Source organism: Stenella coeruleoalba (genome assembly GCF_951394435.1).
Source record: "Stenella coeruleoalba genome assembly, contig: scaffold_230, whole genome shotgun sequence".
Lineage (NCBI taxonomy): Eukaryota > Metazoa > Chordata > Mammalia > Artiodactyla > Delphinidae > Stenella > Stenella coeruleoalba.
In genome coordinates this window covers 274151-296476 of record NW_027646016.1, presented here as the reverse complement: position 1 = coordinate 296476, position 22326 = coordinate 274151, and the positions used below count along the sequence as shown (strand labels likewise).

Sequence of the window (22326 nt, the reverse complement as noted above, 5' to 3'; positions counted from 1 at the left end):
ATGGATTGCTATGTCTCCGAAAGAGAATCAAGCATGTGTACAGGGGCATAAACGCAACAGTGATAGGATTGGAGAGGTTCGGTGAGCAAATGAAGACCCTTTGAAGTCATATTGCATGGTACCCATTCCACGGGTTTCAACTACCCAGGTTTAAGGTATTCTTCCTTCAGCTAAAACATGCATGTGGAACCCAGAGTATGATCAACCATGTGATCGGGAGACGTGTTCAAATATGTCTCAGTTTTCGTACCCTGGTACTCGGATGCAACATTCCAGACGCTTTACTAACACTCTCCTGACTTGGAGAGTCAGTCCCTTTAACCTCCTGTTTGGCCCAGTTTGCAATTTCTGCGGAAGATGAACAGGAATAGCGAGAACCAATGAGAGGCTAGCTGGAGGTGTCTGGACGGGCAAATTTAACTCTCATTTCCCACCAGGAAGAGGAATTAACCAAAGGCTCAGCGTGCCAGGCCGGAACCAGATTAGGGCCTGAAGCCATCCTGTGGTGTTGCGGCCAGGTCACAAGAAAGCGAGTTGAAGAAAGGAGCTCAGGGGCACTGTAATTCACAAACCTGCAGAGTTATAAATGACAGCTATCGTCCAAAAATAGACTGAAGTAAGGCTGCCAAGAGGACTTGAAAGCGGGGCAGAATTGCAGGAAACCGATTTCAGGAGGTAGACTGGAATTGCATTGAAAGCATAGGAAAAGAGGCAGAACGTCCACAATGATGAACTTGGCCAAAAAGGGCGTATGCGTTTTTTCCTGAATATATTCAGGAAAAAACGCATACGCCCTTTTTGGCCAACCAAGCAAGCTTGCAAAGGAAATCTGCACTACAATGAAGTCTCACTTCCCCCCGGTCAAAAGGGCCATCTGAAAAAAGTGTAAAATCCAGAAAGGCAGGACAGGCCATGGAGAACTGGGAGCCTTGTTATGCTGATGGGCGGGATGTAAATTGCCAACAACCACTCGGGAGAAGTGTATGGTGTTTCCTGAAACATCTAAAAAACAAAGCAACAGAGCCTAGGGCACTTCCACTTATGGTCCTATAGCTTAGGGAAATTAAAATCAAAAAGACACAGCCACCCCAAAGTTTGGGACGCCTCTGTTTACAAGAACCTCGTTTACAGTACAAGTTCAACATCGCAGAAAGTGAAAAATGGATAAAGAAGTTGTGGTATTCACTTACAAAGCAATATCACTCAGCAATGAAATCTATGTCATCAGGCCCTTAGCAGCACAATGAGTGGATTCAGGTATGATGATTCTAACTGAAATAAGTCACACAGAAAAAGAAACATCATAAGATATCAGTAATACACGGAATGTAAACTTGGCTACACAGGAACTGAATTACAGAACAGAACAGGGTCTCAAATTTAGAAAACCAACTTATTCTTGCTTAAGGGTAAAGGTGAGTTGGGGTGCTGCATAAAACCAGAGATTGAAATGAGCACAGATAAATTTCCTTAAGCCAAATATGGAATAGACAAGAGCTACTGCTTGCTCAACGAAATGGACTCAACACCGCATATTAAACGCCTAAGAATGTACCTGTCTAGTAAGTATCTTAAAACCTATGGATTGCTATGTCTCCGAAAGAGAATCAAGCATGTCTACAGGGGCATAAACGCAGCAGTGATAGGATTGGAGAGGTTCGTGAGCAAATGAAGACCCTTTGAAGTCATATTGCATGGTACCCATTCCACGGGTTTCAACTACCCAGGTTTTAGGTATTCTTCCTTCAGCTAAAACATGCATGTGGAACCCAGAGTATGATCAACCATGTGATCGGGAGACGTGTTCAAATATGTCTCAGTTTTCCTCCCCTGGTACTCGGGTGCAACATTCCAGATGCTTTACTAACACTCTCCCCACTTGGAGAGTCAGTCCCTTTAACCTCCTGTTTGGCCCAGTTTGCAATTTCTGCGGAAGATGAACAGGAATAGCGAGAACCAATGAGAGACTAGCTGGAGGTGTCTGGACGGGCAAATTTAACTCTCATTTCCCACCAGGAAGAGGAATTAACCAAAGGCTCAGCGTGCCGTGCCGGAACCAGATTAGGGCCTGAAGCCATCCTGCGGTGTTGCGGCCAGCTCACAAGAAAGCGAGTTGAAGAAAGGAGCTCAGGGGCACTGTAATTCACAAACCTGCAGAGTTATAAATGACAGCTATCGTCCAAAAATAGACTGAAGTAAGGCTGCCAAGAGGACTTGAAAGCGGGGCAGAATTGCAGGAAACCGATTTCAGGAGGTAGACTGGAATTGCATTGAAAGCATAGGAAAAGAGGCAGAACGTCCACAATGATGCACTTGGCCAAAAAGGGCGTATGCGTTTTTTCCTGAATATATTCAGGAAAAAACGCATACGCACTTTTTGGCCAACCAAGCAAGCTTGCAAAGGAAACCTGCACTAAAATGAAGTCTCACTTCCACCTGGTCAAAAGGGCCATCTGAAAAAAGTGTAAAATCCATAAAGGCACGACAGGCCATGGAGAACTGGGAGCCTTCTTATGCTGATGGGCGGGATGTAAATTGCCAACAGCCACTCTGGAGAAGTGTATGGTGTTTCCTGAAACATCTAAAAAACAAAGCAACAGAGCCTAGGGCACTTCCACTTATGGTCCTATAGCTTAGGGAAATTAAAATCAAAAAGACACAGCCACCCCAAAGTTTGGGACGCCTCCGTTTACAAGAACCTCGTTTACCGTACAAGTTCAATATCACAGAAAGTGAAAAATGGATAAAGAACTTGAGGTACTTACGTACAATGCAGTATCACTCAGCAATAAAATCTATGTCATCAGGCCCTTAGCAGCATAATGAGTGGATTCAGGTACGATGATTCTAACTGAAATAAGTCACACAGAAAAAGAAACATCATAAGATATCACTAATACACGGAATGTAAACTTGGCTACACAGGAACTGCATTCCAAAACAGAACAGGGTCTCAAATTTAGAAAACCAACTTATGCTTGCTTAAGGGGAAAGGTGAGTTGGGGTGCTGCATAAAACCAGAGATTGAAATGAGCACAGATAAAGTTCCTTAAGCCAAATATGGAATAGACAAGAGCTACACCTTGCTCAACGAAATGGACTCAACACCCCATTTAAACGCCTAAGAATGTACCTGACTAGTAAGTATCTTAAAACCTATGGATTGCTATGTCTCCAAAAGAGAATCAAGCATGTGTACAGGGGCAAAAACGCAGCAGTGATAGGATTGGAGAGGTTCGGTGAGCAAATGAAGACCCTTTGAAGTCATATTGCATGGTACCCATTACACGGGTCTCAACTCTCCAGGTTTTAGGTATTCTTCCTTCACCTAAAACATGCATGTGGAACCCAGAGTATGATCAACCATGTGAACAAGAGACATGTTCAAATATGTCTCAGTTTTCCTCCCCTGGTACTCGGGTGCAACATTCCAGACGCTTTACTAACACTCTCCCGACTTGGAGAGTCAGTGCCTTTAACCTCCTGTTTGGCCCAGTTTGCAATTTCTGCGGAAGATGAACAGGAATAGCGAGAACCAATGAGAGGCTAGCTGGAGGTGTCTGGATGGGCAAATTTAACTCTCATTTCCCATCAGGAAGAGGAAGTAACCAAAGGCTCAGCGTGCCAGGCCGGAAGCAGATTAGGGCCTTAAGCCATCCTGCGGTGTTGCGGCCAGCTCACAAGAAAGCGAGTTGAAGAAAGGAGCTCAGGGGCACTGTAATTCACAAACCTGCAGAGTTATAAATGACAGCTATCGTCCAAAAATAGACTGAAGTAAGGCTGCCAAGAGGACTTGAAAGCGGGGCAGAATTGCAGGAAACCGATTTCAGGAGGTAGACTGGAATTGCATTGAAAGCATAGGAAAAGAGGCAGAACGTCCACAATGATGCACTTGGCCAAAAAGGGCGTATGCGTTTTTTCCTGAATATATTCAGGAAAAAACGCATACGCACTTTTTGGCCAACCAAGCAAGCTTGCAAAGGAAACCTGCACTACAATGAAGTCTCACTTCCACCTGGTCAAAAGGGCCATCTGAAAAAAGTGTAAAATCCATAAAGGCACGACAGGCCATGGAGAACTGGGAGCCTTCTTATGCTGATGGGCGGGATGTAAATTGCCAACAGCCACTCTGGAGAAGTGTATGGTGTTTCCTGAAACATCTAAAAAACAAAGCAACAGAGCCTAGGGCACTTCCACTTATGGTCCTATAGCTTAGGGAAATTAAAATCAAAAAGACACAGCCACCCCAAAGTTTGGGACGCCTCTGTTTACAAGAACCTCGTTTACAGTACAAGTTCAACATCGCAGAAAGTGAAAAATGGATAAAGAAGTTGTGGTATTCACTTACAAAGCAATATCACTCAGCAATGAAATCTATGTCATCAGGCACTTAGCAGCACAATGAGTGGATTCAGGTATGATGATTCTAACTGAAATAAGTCACACAGAAAAAGAAACATCATAAGATATCAGTAATACACGGAATGTAAACTTGGCTACACAGGAACTGAATTACAGAACAGAACTGGGTCTCAAATTTAGAAAACCAACTTATGCTTGCTTAAGGGGAAAGGTGAGTTGGGGTGCTGCATAAAACCAGAGATTGAAATGAGCACAGATAAAGTTCCTTAAGCCAAATATGGAATAGACAAGAGCTACTCCTTGCTCAATGAAATGGACTCAACACCGCATATTAAACGCCTAAGAATGTACCTGACTAGTAAGTATCTTAAAACCTATGGATTGCTATGTCTCCGAAAGAGAATCAAGCATGTGTACAGGGGCATAAACGCAACAGTGATAGGATTGGAGAGGTTCGGTGAGCAAATGAAGACCCTTTGAAGTCATATTGCATGGTCCCCATTCCACGGGTTTCAACTACCCAGGTTTAAGGTATTCTTCCTTCAGCTAAAACATGCATGTGGAACCCAGAGTATGATCAACCATGTGATCGGGAGACGTGTTCAAATATGTCTCAGTTTTCGTACCCTGGTACTCGGATGCAACATTCCAGACGCTTTACTAACACTCTCCTGACTTGGAGAGTCAGTCCCTTTAACCTCCTGTTTGGCCCAGTTTGCAATTTCTGCGGAAGATGAACAGGAATAGCGAGAACCAATGAGAGGCTAGCTGGAGGTGTCTGGACGGGCAAATTTAACTCTCATTTCCCACCAGGAAGAGGAATTAACCAAAGGCTCAGCGTGCCAGGCCGGAACCAGATTAGGGCCTGAAGCCATCCTGTGGTGTTGCGGCCAGGTCACAAGAAAGCGAGTTGAAGAAAGGAGCTCAGGGGCACTGTAATTCACAAACCTGCAGAGTTATAAATGACAGCTATCGTCCAAAAATAGACTGAAGTAAGGCTGCCAAGAGGACTTGAAAGCGGGGCAGAATTGCAGGAAACCGATTTCAGGAGGTAGACTGGAATTGCATTGAAAGCATAGGAAAAGAGGCAGAACGTCCACAATGATGAACTTGGCCAAAAAGGGCGTATGCGTTTTTTCCTGAATATATTCAGGAAAAAACGCATACGCCCTTTTTGGCCAACCAAGCAAGCTTGCAAAGGAAATCTGCACTACAATGAAGTCTCACTTCCCCCCGGTCAAAAGGGCCATCTGAAAAAAGTGTAAAATCCAGAAAGGCAGGACAGGCCATGGAGAACTGGGAGCCTTGTTATGCTGATGGGCGGGATGTAAATTGCCAACAACCACTCGGGAGAAGTGTATGGTGTTTCCTGAAACATCTAAAAAACAAAGCAACAGAGCCTAGGGCACTTCCACTTATGGTCCTATAGCTTAGGGAAATTAAAATCAAAAAGACACAGCCACCCCAAAGTTTGGGACGCCTCTGTTTACAAGAACCTCGTTTACAGTACAAGTTCAACATCGCAGAAAGTGAAAAATGGATAAAGAAGTTGTGGTATTCACTTACAAAGCAATATCACTCAGCAATGAAATCTATGTCATCAGGCCCTTAGCAGCACAATGAGTGGATTCAGGTATGATGATTCTAACTGAAATAAGTCACACAGAAAAAGAAACATCATAAGATATCAGTAATACACGGAATGTAAACTTGGCTACACAGGAACTGAATTACAGAACAGAACAGGGTCTCAAATTTAGAAAACCAACTTATTCTTGCTTAAGGGTAAAGGTGAGTTGGGGTGCTGCATAAAACCAGAGATTGAAATGAGCACAGATAAATTTCCTTAAGCCAAATATGGAATAGACAAGAGCTACTGCTTGCTCAACGAAATGGACTCAACACCGCATATTAAACGCCTAAGAATGTACCTGTCTAGTAAGTATCTTAAAACCTATGGATTGCTATGTCTCCGAAAGAGAATCAAGCATGTCTACAGGGGCATAAACGCAGCAGTGATAGGATTGGAGAGGTTCGTGAGCAAATGAAGACCCTTTGAAGTCATATTGCATGGTACCCATTCCACGGGTTTCAACTACCCAGGTTTTAGGTATTCTTCCTTCAGCTAAAACATGCATGTGGAACCCAGAGTATCATCAACCATGTGATCGGGAGACGTGTTCAAATATGTCTCAGTTTTCCTCCCCTGGTACTCGGGTGCAACATTCCAGATGCTTTACTAACACTCTCCCCACTTGGAGAGTCAGTCCCTTTAACCTCCTGTTTGGCCCAGTTTGCAATTTCTGCGGAAGATGAACAGGAATAGCGAGAACCAATGAGAGACTAGCTGGAGGTGTCTGGACGGGCAAATTTAACTCTCATTTCCCACCAGGAAGAGGAATTAACCAAAGGCTCAGCGTGCCGTGCCGGAAACAGATTAGGGCCTGAAGCCATCCTGCGGTGTTGCGGCCAGCTCACAAGAAAGCGAGTTGAAGAAAGGAGCTCAGGGGCACTGTAATTCACAAACCTGCAGAGTTATAAATGACAGCTATCGTCCAAAAATAGACTGAAGTAAGGCTGCCAAGAGGACTTGAAAGCGGGGCAGAATTGCAGGAAACCGATTTCAGGAGGTAGACTGGAATTGCATTGAAAGCATAGGAAAAGAGGCAGAACGTCCACAATGATGCACTTGGCCAAAAAGGGCGTATGCGTTTTTTCCTGAATATATTCAGGAAAAAACGCATACGCACTTTTTGGCCAACCAAGCAAGCTTGCAAAGGAAACCTGCACTACAATGAAGTCTCACTTCCACCTGGTCAAAAGGGCCATCTGAAAAAAGTGTAAAATCCATAAAGGCACGACAGGCCATGGAGAACTGGGAGCCTTCTTATGCTGATGGGCGGGATGTAAATTGCCAACAGCCACTCTGGAGAAGTGTATGGTGTTTCCTGAAACATCTAAAAAACAAAGCAACAGAGCCTAGGGCACTTCCACTTATGGTCCTATAGCTTAGGGAAATTAAAATCAAAAAGACACAGCCACCCCAAAGTTTGGGACGCCTCCGTTTACAAGAACCTCGTTTACCGTACAAGTTCAATATCACAGAAAGTGAAAAATGGATAAAGAACTTGAGGTACTTACGTACAATGCAGTATCACTCAGCAATAAAATCTATGTCATCAGGCCCTTAGCAGCATAATGAGTGGATTCAGGTACGATGATTCTAACTGAAATAAGTCACACAGAAAAAGAAACATCATAAGATATCACTAATACACGGAATGTAAACTTGGCTACACAGGAACTGCATTCCAAAACAGAACAGGGTCTCAAATTTAGAAAACCAACTTATGCTTGCTTAAGGGGAAAGGTGAGTTGGGGTGCTGCATAAAACCAGAGATTGAAATGAGCACAGATAAAGTTCCTTAAGCCAAATATGGAATAGACAAGAGCTACACCTTGCTCAACGAAATGGACTCAACACCCCATTTAAACGCCTAAGAATGTACCTGACTAGTAAGTATCTTAAAACCTATGGATTGCTATGTCTCCAAAAGAGAATCAAGCGTGTGTACAGGGGCAAAAACGCAGCAGTGATAGGATTGGAGAGGTTCGGTGAGCAAATGAAGACCCTTTGAAGTCATATTGCATGGTACCCATTACACGGGTCTCAACTCTCCAGGTTTTAGGTATTCTTCCTTCACCTAAAACATGCATGTGGAACCCAGAGTATGATCAACCATGTGAACAAGAGACGTGTTCAAATATGTCTCAGTTTTCCTCCCCTGGTACTCGGGTGCAACATTCCAGACGCTTTACTAACACTCTCCCGACTTGGAGAGTCAGTGCCTTTAACCTCCTGTTTGGCCCAGTTTGCAATTTCTGCGGAAGATGAACAGGAATAGCGAGAACCAATGAGAGGCTAGCTGGAGGTGTCTGGACGGGCAAATTTAACTCTCATTTCCCACCAGGAAGAGGAATTAACCAAAGGCTCAGCGTGCCGTGCTGGAACCAGATTAGGGCCTGAAGCCATCCTGCGGTGTTGCGGCCAGGTCACAAGAAAGCGAGTTGAAGAAAGGAGCTCAGGGGCACTGTAATTCACAAACCTGCAGAGTTATAAATGACAGCTATCGTCCAAAAATAGACTGAAGTAAGGCTGCCAAGAGGACTTGAAAGCGGGGCAGAATTGCAGGAAACCGATTTCAGGAGGTAGACTGAAATTGCATTGAAAGCATAGGAAAAGAGGCAGAACGTACACAATGATGCACTTGGCCAAAAAGGGCGTATGCGTGTTTTCCTGAATATATTCAGGAAAAAACGCATACGCCCTTTTTGGCCAACCAAGCAAGCCTGCAAAGGAAATCTGCACTACAATGAAGTCTCACTTCCCCCCGGTCAAAAGGGCCATCTGAAAAAAGTGTAAAATCCATAAAGGCACGACAGGCCATGGAGAACTGGGAGCCTTCTTATGCTGATGGGCGGGATGTAAATTGCCAACAGCCACTCTGGAGAAGTGTATGGTGTTTCCTGAAACATCTAAAAAACAAAGCAACAGAGCCTAGGGCACTTCCACTTATGGTCCTATAGCTTAGGGAAATTAAAATCAAAAAGACACAGCCACCCCAAAGTTTGGGAAGCCTCTGTTTACAAGAACCTCGTTTACAGTACAAGTTCAACATCGCAGAAAGTGAAAAATGGATAAAGAATTTGTGGTATTTACTTACAAAGCAATATCACTCAGCAATGAAATCTATGTCATCAGGCCCTTAGCATCACAATGAGTGGATTCAGGTATGATGATTCTAACTGAAATAAGTCACACAGAAAAAGAAACATCATAAGTTATCAGTAATACACGGAATGGAAACTTGGCTACACAGGAACTGAATTACAGAACAGAACAGGGCCTCAAATTTAGAAAACCAACTTATTCTTGCTTAAGGGTAAAGGTGCCTTGGGGTGCTGCATAAAACCAGAGATTGAAATGAGCACAGCTAAAGTTCCTTAAGTCAAATATGTAATAGACAAGAGCTACTCCTTGCTCAACGAAATGGACTCAACACCGCATATTAAAAGCCTAAGAATGTACCTGAGTAGTAAGTATCTTAAAACCTATGGATTGCTATGTCTCCGAAAGAGAATCAAGCATGTCTACAGGGGCATAAACGCAGCAGTGATAGGATTGGAGAGGTTCGGTGAGCAAATGAAGACCCTTTGAAGTCATATTGCATGGTACCCATTACACGGGTCTCAACTCTCCAGGTTTAAGGTATTCTTCCTTCAGCTAAAACATGCATGTGGAACCCAAGTATGATCAACCATGTGAACGGGAGACGTGTTCAAATATGTCTCAGTTTTCCTCCCCTGGTACTCGGGTGCAACATTCCAGATGCTTTACTAACACTCTCCCGACTTGGAGAGTCAGCGCCTTTAACCTCCTGTTTGGCCCAGTTTGCAATTTCTGCGGAAGATGAACAGGAATAGCGAGAACCAATGAGAGTCTAGCTGGAGGTGTCTGGACGGGCATATTTAACTCTCATTTCCCACCAGGAAGAGGAATTAACCAAAGGCTCAGCGTGCCGTGCCGGAACCAGATTAGAGCCTGAAGCCATCCTGCGGTGTTGCGGCCAGCTCACAAGAAATCGAGTTGAAGAAAGGAGCTCAGGGGCACTGTAATTCACAAACCTGCAGAGTTATAAATGACAGCTATCGTCCAAAAATAGACTGAAGTAAGGCTGCCAAGAGGACTTGAAAGCGGGGCAGAATTGCAGGAACCCGATTTCAGGAGGTAGACTGGAATTGCATTGAAAGCATAGGAAAAGAGGCAGAACGTCCACAATGATGCACTTGGCCAAAAAGGGCGTATGCGTTTTTTCCTGAATATATTCAGGAAAAAACGCATACGCCCTTTTTGGCCAACCAAGCAAGCTTGCAAAGGAAATCTGCACTACAATGAAGTCTCACTTCCCCCCGGTCAAAAGGGCCATCTGAAAAAAGTGTAAAATGCAGAAAGGCAGGACAGGCCATGGAGAACTGGGAGCCTTGTTATGCGGATGGGCGGGATGTAAATTGCCAACAGACACTTGGGAGAAGTGTATGGTGTTTCCTGAAACATCTAAAAAACAAAGCAACAGAGCCTAGGGCACTTCCACTTATGGTCCTATAGCTTAGGGAAATTAAAATCAAAAAGACACACCCACTCCAAAATTTGGGACGCCTCTGTTTACAAGAACCTCGTTTACAGTACAAGTTCAACATCGCAGAAAGTGAAAAATGGATAAAGAACTTGTGGTACTTACGTACAATGCAGTATCACTCAGCAATGAAATCTATGTCATCAGGCCCGTAGCAGCATAATGAGTGGATTCAGGTACGATGATTCTAACTGAAATAAGTCACACAGAAAAAGAAACATCATAAGATATCACTAATACACGGAATGTAAACTTGGCTACACAGGAACTGAATTACAGAACAGAACAGGGTCTCAAATTTAGAAAACCAACTTGTGCTTGCTTAAGGGGAAAGGTGAGTTGGGGTGCTGCATAAAACCAGAGATTGAAATGAGCACAGATAAAGTTCCTTAAGCCAAATATGGAATAGACAAGAGCTACTCCTTGCTCAACGAAATGGACTCAACACCGCATATTAAACGCCTAAGAATGTACCTGACTAGTAAGTATCTTAAAACCTATAGATTGCTATGTCTCCGAAAGAGAATCAAGCATGTGTACAGGGGCATAAACGCAGCAGTGATAGGATTGGAGAGGTTCGGTGAGCAAATGAAGACCCTTTGAAGTCATATTGCATGGTACCCATTCCACGGGTTTCAACTACCCAGGTTTTAGGTATTCTTCCTTCAGCTAAAACATGCATGTGGAACCTAGAGTAAGATCAACCATGTGATCGGGAGACGTGTTCAAATATGTCTCAGTTTTCGTACCCTGGTACTCGGGTGCAACATTCCAGACGCTTTACTAACACTCTCCCCACTTGGAGAGTCAGCGCCTTTAACCTCCTGTTTGGCTCAGTTTGCAATTTCTGTGGAAGATGAACAGGAATAGCGAGAACCAATGAGAGGCTAGCTGGAGGTGTCTGGACGGGCAAATTTAACTCTCATTTCCCACCAGGAAGAGGAAATAACCAAAGGCTCAGCGTGCCGTACCGGAACCAGATTAGAGCCTGAGGCCATCCTGCGGTGTTGCGGCCAGCTCAAAAGAAAGCGAGTTGAAGAAAGGAGCTCAGGGGCACTGTAATTCACAAACCTGCAGAGTTATAAATGACAGCTATCGTCCAAAAATAGACTGAAGTAAGGCTGCCAAGAGGACTTGAAAGCGGGGCAGAATTGCAGGAAACCGATTTCAGGAGGTAGACTGGAATTGCATTGAAAGCATAGGAAAAGAGGCAGAACGTCCACAATGATGCACTTGGCCAAAAAGGGCGTATGCGTTTTTTCCTGAATATATTCAGGAAAAAACGCATACGCCCTTTTTGGCCAACCAAGCAAGCTTGCAAAGGAAATCTGCACTACAATGAAGTCTCACTTCCCCCTTGTCAAAAGGGCCATTTGAAAAAAGTGTAAAATCCAGAAAGGCAGGACAGGCCATGGAGAACTGGGAGCCTTGTTATGCTGATGGGCGGGATGTAAATTGCCAAAAACCACTCGGGAGAAGTGGTTGGTGTTTCCTGAAACATCTAAAAAACAAAGCAACAGAACCTAGGGCACTTCCACTTATGGTCCTATAGCTTAGGGAAATTAAAATCAAAAAGACACAGCCACCCCAAAGTTTGGAATGGCTCTGTTTACAAGAACCTCGTTTACAGTACAAGTTCAACATTGCAGAAAGTGAAAAATGGATAAAGAAGATGTGGTATTTACTTACAAAGCAATATCACTCAGCAATGAAATCTGTGTCATCAGGCCCTTAGCAGCACAATGAGTGGATTCAGGTATGATGATTCTAACTGAAATAAGTCACACAGAAAAAGAAACATCATAAGATATCACTAATACACGGAATGTAAACTTGGCTACACAGGAACTGAATTACAGAACAGAACAGGGTCTCAAATTTAGAAAACCAACTTATTCTTGCTTAAGGGTAAAGGTGAGTTGGGGTGCTGCATAAAACCAGAGATTGAAATGAGCATAGATAAAGTTCCTTAAGCGAAATATGGAATAGACAAGAGCTACTCCTTGCTCAACGAAATGGACTCAACACCCCATATTAAACGCCTAAGAATGTACCTGACTAGTAAGTATCTTAAAACCTATGGATTGCTATGTCTCCGAAAGAGAATCAAGCATGTGTACAGGGGCATAAACGCAGCAGTGATAGGATTGGAGAGGTTCGGTGAGCAAATGAAGACCCTTTGAACTCATATTGCATGGTACCCATTACACGGGTCTTAACTCTCCAGGTTTAAGGTATTCTTCCTTCAGCTAAAACATGCATGTGGAACCTAGAGTATGATCAACCATGTGATCGGGAGACGTGTTCAAATATGTCTCAGTTTTCGTACCCTGGTACTCGGGTGCAACATTCCAGACGCTTTACTAACACTCTCCCGACCTGGAGAGTCAGTCCCTTTAACCTCCTGTTTGGCCCAGTTTGCAATTTCTGCGGAAGATGAACAGGAATAGCGAGAACCAATGAGAGACTAGCTGGACGTGTCTGAACGGGCAAATTTAACTCTCATTTCCCACCAGGAAGAGGAATTAACCAAAGGCTCAGCGTGCCGTGCCGGAACCAGATTAGGGCCTGAAGCCATCCTGCGGTGTTGCAGCCAGGTCACAAGAAAGCGAGTTGAAGAAAGGAGCTCAGGGGCACTGTAATTCACAAACCTGCAGAGTTATAAATGACAGCTATCGTCGCAAAATAGACTGAAGTAAGGCTGCCAAGAGGACTTGAAAGCGGGGCAGAATTGCAGGAAACCTATTTCAGGAGGTAGACTGGAATTGCATTGAAAGCATAGGAAAAGAGTCAGAACGTCCACAATGATGCACTTGGCCAAAAAGGGCGTATGCGTTTTTTCCTGAATATATTCAGGAAAAAACGCATACGCCCTTTTTGGCCAACCAAGCAAGCTTGCAAAGGAAATCTGCACTACAATGAAGTCTCACATCCCCCCGGTCAAAAGGGCCATCTGAAAAAAGTGTAAAATCCAGAAAGGCAGGACAGGCCATGGAGAACTGGGAGCCTTGTTATGCTGATGGGCGGGATGTAAATTGCCAACAGACACTTGGGAGAAGTGTATGCTGTTTCCTGAAACATCTAAAAAACAAAGCAACAGAGCCTAGGGCACTTCCACTTATGGTCCTATAGCTTAGGGAAATTAAAATGAAAAAGACACAGCCACCCCAAAGTTTGGAACGGCTTTGTTTACAAGAACCTCGTTTACAGTACAAGTTCAACATCGCAGAAAGTGAAAAATGGATAAAGAAGTTGTGGTATTCACTTACAAAGCAATATCACTCAGCAATGAAATCTATGTCATCAGGCCCTTAGCAGCACAATGAGTGGATTCAGGTATGACGATTCTAAGTGAAATAAGTCACACAGAAAAAGAAACATCATAAGATATCAGTAATACACGGAATGTAAACTTGGCTACACAGGAACTGAATTACAGAACAGAACAGGGTCTCAAATTTAGAAAACCAACTTATGCTTGCTTAAGGGTAAAGGTGAGTTGGGGTGCTGCATAAAACCAGAGATTGAAATGAGCACAGATAAAGTTCCTTAAGCCAAATATGTAATAGACAAGAGCTACTCCTTGCTCAACGAAATGGACTCAACACCGCATATTAAACGCCTAAGAATGTACCTGACTAGTAAGTATCTTAAAACCTATAGATTGCTATGTCTCCGAAAGAGAATCAAGCATGTGTACAGGGGCATAAACGCAGCAGTGATAGGATTGGAGAGGTTCGGTGAGCAAATGAAGACCCTTTGAAGTCATATTGCATGGTACCCATTCCACGGGTTTCAACTACCCAGGTTTTAGGTATTCTTCCTTCAGGTAAAACATGCATGTGGAACCTAGAGTAAGATCAACCATGTGATCGGGAGACGTGTTCAAATATGTCTCAGTTTTCGTACCCTGGTACTCGGGTGCAACATTCCAGACGCTTTACTAACACTCTCCCCACTTGGAGAGTCAGCACCTTTAACCTCCTGTTTGGCCCAGTTTGCAATTTCTGTGGAAGATGAACAGGAATAGCGAGAACCAATGAGAGGCTAGCTGGAGGTGTCTGGACGGGCAAATTTAACTCTCATTTCCCACCAGGAAGAGGAAATAACCAAAGGCTCAGCGTGCCGTACCGGAACCAGATTAGAGCCTGAGGCCATCCTGCGGTGTTGCGGCCAGCTCAAAAGAAAGCGAGTTGAAGAAAGGAGCTCAGGGGCACTGTAATTCACAAACCTGCAGAGTTATAAATGACAGCTATCGTCCAAAAATATACTGAAGTAAGGCTGCCAAGAGGACTTGAAAGCGGGGCAGAATTGCAGGAAACCGATTTCAGGAGGTAGACTGGAATTGCATTGAAAGCATAGGAAAAGAGGCAGAACGTCCACAATGATGCACTTGGCCAAAAAGGGCGTATGCGTTTTTTCCTGAATATATTCAGGAAAAAACGCATACGCCCTTTTTGGCCAACCAAGCAAGCTTGCAAAGGAAATCTGCACTACAATGAAGTCTCACTTCCCCCCGGTCAAAAGGGCCATCTGAAAAAAGTGTAAAATCCAGAAAGGCAGGACAGGCCATGGAGAACTGGGAGCCTTGTTATGCGGATGGGCGGGATGTAAATTGCCAACAGACACTTGGGAGAAGTGTATGGTGTTTCCTGAAACATCTAAAAAACAAAGCAACAGAGCCTAGGGCACTGCCACTTATGGTCCTATAGCTTAGGGAAATTAAAATCAAAAAGACACACCCACCCCAAAGTTTGGGACGCCTCTGTTTAGAAGAACCTCGTTTACCGTACAAGTTCAATATCACAGAAAGTGAAAAATGGATAAAGAACTTGTGGTACTTACGTACAATGCAGTATCACTCAGCAATGAAATCTATGTCATCAGGCCCGTAGCAGCATAATGAGTGGATTCAGGTACGATGATTCTAACTGAAATAAGTCACACAGAAAAAGAAACATCATAAGATATCACTAATACACGGAATGTAAACTTGGCTACACAGGAACTGAATTACAGAACAGAACAGGGTCTCAAATTTAGAAAACCAACTTGTGCTTGCTTAAGGGGAAAGGTGAGTTGGGGTGCTGCATAAAACCAGAGATTGAAATGAGCACAGATAAAGTTCCTTAAGCCAAATATGGAATAGACAAGAGCTACTCCTTGCTCAACGAAATGGACTCAACACCGCATATTAAACGCCTAAGAATGTACCTGACTAGTAAGTATCTTAAAACCTATAGATTGCTATGTCTCCGAAAGAGAATCAAGCATGTGTACAGGGGCATAAACGCAGCAGTCATAGGATTGGAGAGGTTCGGTGAGCAAATGAAGACCCTTTGAAGTCATATTGCATGGTACCCATTCCACGGGTTTCAAATACCCAGGTTTTAGGTATTCTTCCTTCAGGTAAAACATGCATGTGGAACCTAGAGTAAGATCAACCATGTGATCGGGAGACGTGTTCAAATATGTCTCAGTTTTCGTACCCTGGTACTCGGGTGCAACATTCCAGACGCTTTACTAACACTCTCCCCACTTGGAGAGTCAGCGCCTTTAACCTCCTGTTTGGCCCAGTTTGCAATTTCTGTGGAAGATGAACAGGAATAGCGAGAACCAATGAGAGGCTAGTTGGAGGTGTCTGGACGGGCAAATTTAACTCTCATTTCCCACCAGGAAGAGGAAATAACCAAAGGCTCAGCGTGCCGTACCGGAACCAGATTTGAGCCTGCGGCCATCCTGCGGTGTTGCGGCCAGCTCAAAAGAAAGCGAGTTGAAGAAAGGAGCTCAGGGGCACTGTAATTCACAAACCTGCAGAGTTATAAATGACAGCTATCGTCCAAAAATAGACTGAAGTAAGGCTGCCAAGAGGACTTGAAAGCGGGGCAGAATTGCAGGAAACCGATTTCAGGAGGTAGACTGGAATTGCATTGAAAGCATAGGAAAAGAGGCAGAACGTCCACAATGATGCACTTGGCCAAAAAGGGCGTATGCGTTTTTTCCTGAATATATTCAGGAAAAAATGCATACGCCCTTTTTGGCCAACCAAGCAAGCTTGCAAAGGAAATCTGCACTACAATGAAGTCTCACTTCCCCCCGGTCAAAAGGGCCATCTGAAAAAAGTGTAAAATCCAGAAAGGCAGGACAGGCCATGGAGAACTGGGAGCCTTGTTATGCTGATGGGCGGGATGTAAATTGCCAACAACCACTCGGGAGAATTGTATGGTGTTTCCTGAAACATCTAAAAAACAAAGCAACAGAACCTAGGGCACTTCCACTTATGGTCCTATAGCTTAGGGAAATTAAAATCAAAAAGACACAGCCACCCCAAAGTTTGGAACGGCTCTGTTTACAAGAAGCTCGTTTACAGTACAAATTCAACATCGCAGAAAGTGAAAAATGGATAAAGAAGTTGTGGTATTTACTTACAAAGCAATATCACTCAGCAATGAAATCTGTATCATCAGGCCCTTAGCAGCACAATGAGTGGATTCAGGTATGATGATTCTAACTGAAATAAGTCACACAGAAAAAGAAACATCATAAGATATCAGTAATACACGGAATGTAAACTTGGCTACACAGGAACTGAATTACAGAACAGAACAGGGTCTCAAATTTAGAAAACCAACTTATGCTTGCTTAAGGGTAAAGGTGAGTTGTGGTGCTGCATAAAACCAGAGATTGAAATGAGCACAGATAAATTTCCTTAAGTCAAATATGGAATAGACAAGAGCTACTCCTTGCTCAACGAAATGGACTCAACACCGCATATTAAACGCCTAAGAATGTACCTGACTAGTAAGTATCTTAAAACCTATGGATCGCTATGTCTCCGAAAGAGAATCAAGCATGTGTACAGGGGCATAAACGCAGCAGTGATAGGATTGGAGAGGTTCGGTGAGCAAATGAAGACCCTTTGAAGTCATATTGCATGGTACCCATTCCACGGGTCTTAACTCTCCAGGTTTAAGGTATTCTTCCTTCAGATAAAACATGCATGTGGAACCCAAGTATGATCAACCATGTGATCGGGAGACGTGTTCAAATATGTCTCAGTTTTCCTCCCCTGGTACTCGGGTGCAACATTCCAGACGCTTTACTAACACTCTCCCCACTTGGAGAGTCAGCGCCTTTAACCTCCTGTTTGCCCCAGTTTGCAATTTCTGCGGAAGATGAACAGGAATAGCGAGAACCAATGAGAGGCTAGCTGGAGGAGTCTGGACGGGCAAATTTAACTCTCATTTCCCACCAGGAAGAGGAATTAACCAAAGGCTCAGCGTGCCGTGCCGGAACCAGATTAGGGCCTGAAGCCATCCTGCGGTGTTGCGGCCAGGTCACAAGAAAGCGAGTTGAAGAAAGGAGCTCAGGGGCACTGTAATTCACAAACCTGCAGAGTTATAAATGACAGCTATCGTCCAAAAATAGACTGAAGTAATGCTGCCAAGAGGACTTGAAAGCGGGGCAGAATTGCAGGAAACCGATTTCAGGAGGTAGACTGGAATTGCATTGAAAGCATAGGAAAAGAGGCAGAACGTCCACAATGATGCACTTGGCCAAAAAGGGCGTATGCGTTTTTTCCTGAATATATTCAGGAAAAAACGCATACGCCCTTTTTGGCCAACCCAGCAAGCTTGCAAAAGGAAATCTGCACTACAATGAAGTCTCACTTCCCCCCGGTCAAAAGGGCCATCTGAAAAAAGTGTAAAATCCAGAAAGACAGGACAGGCCATGGAGAACTGGGAGCCTTGTTATGCTGATGGGCGGGATGTAAATTGCCAACAACCACTCGGGAGAAGTGTATGGTGTTTCCTGAAACATCTAAAAAACAAAGCAACAGAACCTAGGGCACTTCCACTTATGGTCCTATAGCTTAGGGAAATTAAAATCAAAAAGACACAGCCACCCCAAAGTTTGGAACGGCTCTGTTTACAAGAACCTCGTTTACAGTACAAGTTCAACATCGCAGAAAGTGAAAAATGGATAAAGAAGTTGTGGTATTTACTTACAAAGCAATATCACTCAGCAATGAAATCTATGTCATCAGGCCCTTAGCAGCACAATGAGTCGATTCAGGTATGATGATTCTAACTGAAATAAGTCACACAGAAAAAGAAACATCATAAGATATCAGTAATACATGGAATGTAAACTTGGCTACACAGGAACTGAATTACAGAACAGAACAGGGTCTCAAATTTAGAAAACCAACTTATGCTTGCTTAAGGGTAAAGGTGAGTTGGGGTGCTGCATAAAACCAGAGATTGAAATGAGCACAGATAAAGTTCCTTAAGCCAAATATGAAATAGACAATAGCTACTCCTTGCTCAACGAAATGGACTCAACACCCCATATTAAACGCCTAAGAATGTACCTGACTAGTAAGTATCTTAAAACCTATGGATTGCTATGTCTCCAAAAGAGAATCAAGCATGTGTACAGGGGCATAAACGCAGCAGTGATAGGATTGGAGAGGTTCGGTGAGCAAATGAAGACCCTTTGAAGTCATATTGCATGGTACCCATTACACGGGTCTCAACTACCCAGGTTTTAGGTATTCTTCCTTCACCTAAAACATGCATGTGGAACCTAGAGTATTATCAACCATGTGATCGGGAGAAGTGTTCAAATATGTCTCAGTTTTCGTACCCTGGTACTCGGGTGCAACATTCCAGACGCTTTACTAACACTCTCCCCACTTGGAGAGTCAGTCCCTTTAACCTCCTGTTTGGCCCAGTTTGCAATTTCTGCGGAAGATAAACAGGAATAGCGAGAACCAATGAGAGGCTAGCTGGAGGTGTCTGGACGGGCAAATTTAACTCTCATTTCCCACCATGAAGAGGAATTAACCAAAGGCTCAGCGTGTCCTGCCGGAACCAGATTAGGGCCTGAAGCCATCCTGTGGTGTTGCGGCCAGGTCACAAGAAAGCGAGTTGAAGAAAGGAGCTCAGGGGCACTGTAATTCACAAACCTGCAGAGTTATAAATGACAGCTATCGTCCAAAAATAGACTGAAGTAAGGCTGCCAAGAGGACTTGAAAGCGGGGCAGAATTGCAGGAAACCGATTTCAGGAGCTAGACTGGAATTGCATTGAAAGCATAGGAAAAGAGGCAGAACGTCCACAATGATGCACTTGGCCAAAAAGAGCGTATGCGTTTTTTCCTGAATATATTCAGGAAAAAACGCATACGCCCTTTTTGGCCAACCAAGCAAGCTTGCAAAGGAAATCTGCACTACAATGAAGTCTCACTTCCCCCCGGTCAAAAGGGCCATCTGAAAAAAGTGTAAAATCCAGAAAGGCAGGACAGGCCATGGAGAACTGGGAGCCTTGTTATGCTGATGGGCGGGATGTAAATTGCCAACAACCACTCGGGAGAAGTGTATGGTGTTTCCTGAAACATCTAAAAAACAAAGCAACAGAACCTAGGGCACTTCCACTTATGGTCCTATAGCTTAGGGAAATTAAAATCAAAAAGACACAGCCACCCCAAAGTTTGGAACGGCCTGTTTACAAGAACCTCGTTTACAGTACAAGTTCAACATCGCAGAAAGTGAAAAATGGATAAAGAAGTTGTGGTATTTACTTACAAAGCAATATCACTCAGCAATGAAATCTATGACATCAGGCCCTTAGCAGCACAATGAGTCGATTCAGGTATGATGATTCTAACTGAAATAAGTCACACAGAAAAAGAAACATCATAAGATATCAGTAATACATGGAATGTAAACTTGGCTACACAGGAACTGAATTACAGAACAGAACAGGGTCTCAAATTTAGAAAACCAACTTATGCTTGCTTAAGGGTAAAGGTGAGTTGGGGTGCTGCATAAAACCAGAGATTGAAATGAGCACAGATAAAGTTCCTTAAGCCAAATATGGAATAGACAAGAGCTACTCCTTGCTCAACGAAATGGACTCAACACCCCATATTAAACGCCTAAGAATGTACCTGACTAGTAAGTATCTTAAAACCTATGGATTGCTATGTCTCCAAAAGAGAATCAAGCATGTGTACAGGGGCATAAACGCAGCAGTGATAGGATTGGAGAGGTTCGGTGAGCAAATGAAGACCCTTTGAAGTCATATTGCATGGTACCCATTACACGGGTCTCAACTACCCAGGTTTTAGGTATTCTTCCTTCAGCTAAAACATGCATGTGGAACCTAGAGTATTATCAACCATGTGATCGGGAGACGTGTTCAAATATGTCTCAGTTTTCGTACCCTGGTACTCGGGTGCAACATTCCAGACGATTTACTAACACTCTCCCCACTTGGAGAGTCAGTCCCTTTAACCTCCTGTTTGGCCCAGTTTGCAATTTCTGCGGAAGATGAACAGGAATAGCGAGAACCAATGAGAGGCTAGCTGGAGGTGTCTGGACGGGCAAATTTAACTCTCATTTCCCACCATGAAGAGGAATTAAACAAAGGCTCAGCGTGTCCTGCCGGAACCAGATTAGGGCCTGAAGCCATCCTGTGGTGTTGCGGCCAGGTCACAAGAAAGTAAGTTGAAGAAAGGAGCTCAGGGGCACTGTAATTCACAAACCTGCAGAGTTATAAATGACAGCTATCGTCCAAAAATAGACTGAAGTAAGGCTGCCAAGAGGACTTGAAAGCGGGGCAGAATTGCAGGAAACCGATTTCAGGAGCTAGACTGGAATTGCATTGAAAGCATAGGAAAAGAGGCAGAACGTCCACAATGATGCACTTGGCCAAAAAGGGCGTATGCGTTTTTTCCTGAATATATTCAGGAAAAAACGCATACGCCCTTTTTGGCCAACCAAGCAAGCTTGCAAAGGAAATCTGCACTACAATGAAGTCTCACTTCCCCCCGGTCAAAAGGGCCATCTGAAAAAAGTGTAAAATCCAGAAAGGCAGGACAGGCCATGGAGAACTGGGAGCCTTGTTATGCTGATGGGCGGGATGTAAATTGCCAACAACCACTCGGGAGAAGTGTATGGTGTTTCCTGAAACATCTAAAAAACAAAGCAACAGAACCTAGGGCACTTCCACTTATGGTCCTATAGCTTAGGGAAATTAAAATCAAAAAGACACAGCCACCCCAAAGTTTGGAACGGCTCTGTTTACAAGAAGCTCGTTTACAGTACAAGTTCAACATCGCAGAAAGTGAAAAATGGATAAAGAAGTTGTGGTATTTACTTACAAAGCAATATCACTCAGCAATGAAATCTGTGTCATCAGGCCCTTAGCAGCACAATGAGTGGATTCAGGTATGATGATTCTAACTGAAATAAGTCACACAGAAAAAGAAACATCATAAGATATCAGTAATACATGGAATGTAAACTTGGCTACACAGGAACTGAATTACAGAACAGAACAGGGTCTCAAATTTAGAAAACCAACTTATGCTTGCTTAAGGGTAAAGGTGAGTTGTGGTGCTGCATAAAACCAGAGATTGAAATGAGCACAGATAATGTTCCTTAAGTCAAATATGGAATAGACAAGAACTACTCCTTGCTCAACGAAATGGACTCAACACCGCATATTAAACGCCTAAGAATGTACCTGACTAGTAAGTATCTTAAAACCTATGGATTGCTATGTCTCCGAAAGAGAATCAACCATGTGTACAGGGGCATAAATGCAGCAGTGATAGGATTGGAGAGGTTCGGTGAGCAAATGAAGACCCTTTGAAGTCATATTGCATGGTACCCACTACACGGGTCTTAACTCTCCAGGTTTAAGGTATTCTTCCTTCAGCTAAAACATGCATGTGGAACCTAGAGTATGATCAACCATGTG

General features: G+C 43.7%; 1 long non-coding RNA gene across 7 annotated transcripts in view; it reads right to left on the bottom strand.

Annotated features, from left to right (window-relative positions):
• Positions 1–22326, bottom strand: part of LOC307181392 — a 210037-nt gene that overhangs the window by 173638 nt on the left and 14073 nt on the right. Inside the window, exon 3 of one of the 7 annotated variants that reach the window (XR_013826649.1) lies at positions 9154–9168. The exons of the other annotated variants lie outside the window; for them this stretch is intronic. This is a non-coding gene — a long non-coding RNA (uncharacterized lncRNA). Of the gene's footprint in view, positions 1–9153; positions 9169–22326 lie in introns of those variants that run through there. 7 annotated transcript variants of the gene reach the window in all.